The sequence below is a fragment of the Amblyomma maculatum genome, chromosome 1 (genome assembly GCF_055883805.1).
Source record: "Amblyomma maculatum isolate TAMU_Amacu chromosome 1, ASM5588380v1, whole genome shotgun sequence".
NCBI lineage: Eukaryota > Metazoa > Arthropoda > Arachnida > Ixodida > Ixodidae > Amblyomma > Amblyomma maculatum.
The window spans coordinates 220,215,305-220,217,459 of record NC_139344.1 but is presented as its reverse complement, the minus strand read 5'-3'; the positions used below and the strand labels follow the sequence as shown (position 1 = coordinate 220,217,459).

The window sequence follows — 2,155 nt, the reverse complement described above, 5'->3', positions numbered from 1 at the left end:
AGTTGCGCCGAGGCCACCTACAGGAGGCCGGGAACTCCTGGGGGGCACCGACCAAGCGGCAGCTATTCTCATGCCAAAATATCGTGGTGACTAAGAGCGCAGTTTTCAACTTGTGCCCGATGTTGTGGCTGGTATGGGAACTGTGAAGTGAGCGAAGATTGCAGGAGAGTTGAAATCTGAGCTATGATTGGTAGTTTTTTTTTTTTTTAGAAACGAGCACCAGCAAAACAATTGGAGTGTATACGCTCAAACCTCGCCTTCAGAGTAGACGCGATGCTTTAACAACGCCTTTCTGGGAACGCATTTACATTTTTGTTAATAACTGGTAGTACATCTTTGACGTGCACCGACGTCACACAACACACGGATGCCTCTTCGTTTTGCCTCCGGCGGCTGCCTTTCGCTGTAGGCGAAACGAAGAGGCGTCCGTGTGCTGTGCGATCTCAGTGCACTTTAAATGTCCCCAGGTGGTCGAAATTACTCCGTACCCCTCCACTACGGCTCCTATTTCTTTCCATTTTCGCTCCCACCTCCCGCCATCCCTCCCTCTGCAGCGTAGTTCAGGTGTCCACCCAACAAGTGTGACAGATCTGCAGCTTTCCTTTCAAGTGAACCAATTATTAACAAAAATAGAAATCGGTTCGCAGAATGAAAAGACGTTGTTAAAGCTTTGCGTCTAATTTAAAGGCGAGGTTTGAGCGTATTCTCTAATATTTTTGTGTGTGCTCGTTTCGGAAAATATGTTTGTTTAGGTTGGGTTTTGGGCAAGGGAAGGCGCCGCATCTGTCTTACTTCCCACTTACCTGAGCCACCTATGTCGCCGGTTCAAATTCCTATCTCCAATTAGCCTCAAACTTGATTACAGAAGGGATGATAAAGGGAAGCCAAATGGGATGACCCCATCCTAAACAACGGCGGAGTGAAAGCTTGGGATGCGAAACCACGCACGTATTTCCTGCTAAACGGGTTTTCTCAATTTGGGTTACGGCGACGGCTTTTGGACCGAAAGAGCTGCATACGCTTCGCGTGAAATTTGTCTTACTCATAATTTATTCATAATTATTCATAATGTCTTAATCATAAGTTTTGTCTTATTCACAAATTCTTAAAACTATATTGTTATTGCAAAATCAGTTTACGTGCTAAACACGAGCTAGAAAGTCATACGCACAACACGTTTACTGGGTGCCCTTGACGCGCCTGGTATACAGTGACCGTTCGTGTCCTTTGCGTTGCTTAACCTGTCAGGCATGCTGAGGACCTGGGCTTGGTCCTCAACGGGAAACGATTTTCTATTTTGAATTTTATTTTCTAAAATAAAACTAATTAGATATAGGAGAGGAACCTCGTCACCAATTTTGGTCGCATCTGGACTCCCTTCCAATTCGCTAACATTATTTGGATCTGGGGATGTCTGAATCATCGCGCGAAGTCCACAGTAGATTGCTCCAGAGGCGTGGGGAGCCAGGGCCGAGATCCTTATTACTATTACTGTGGGTGAGATTCGATTTTTCTTTTGATTTCCGTGCAGGGGTTGACGCATACGCCATACCCCAACTACCAAAAATTACATGCTCCACCTTCTCCAGTTGGAGAAGTGGCAGGCATCAGCCGACCGCAGTGCAATGGACGGCCTCCACCCGGGAACTCGGCTTTCCTGACCGCCGAAGTTCCAGCACCAGGTAAGCTGCTCTCCGTCGGTGCCCGCAGAGACCAGGCCTACAGCGTCCGCCAATATTGCTTCATTGCGGACAGCTTCCTTTCGAAAAAAAATATCCCCGACTACCTGGCTTCCTATTCTGGAAACGAGACGTACTCCATTGCTATAGGCATTCTGAGCGCGTCTGATATTCGACTACGTGCAGAGACAGAGAACCTTTAGATAAACTGCACAATTGATAGGCTGTTTAAGCTATTTTGTGTTTAAGTGTGTTCACAGCCAGGTGCGCGCTTCATTGCCAGGCTGTACGGAAGGGATCGCAGGATGACTGAAATCCACGTAGACATGAGTAGAGTTTTAATGCAGAGGCAGAAAATAAACACTGAAAATATTTGCGGTAGAATGGCATTATACCCATCCGATATAGATTTAACCAGCTCGAGAGCTTTCTGCATGACATTCTGTGGCAATACCCTTCTTGCAGTATACCTAAGA

General features: G+C 46.6%; 1 non-coding gene across 1 annotated transcript; it reads right to left on the bottom strand.

Annotated features, from left to right (window-relative positions):
- Positions 1–1,528: 1,528 nt before the first annotated feature.
- LOC146205658 (U1 spliceosomal RNA) lies at positions 1,529–1,690 on the bottom strand. Its single transcript, XR_014704582.1, has one exon. It is a non-coding gene; the product is annotated as a U1 spliceosomal RNA (small nuclear RNA).
- Between the last annotated feature and the right edge of the window lie 465 nt (positions 1,691–2,155).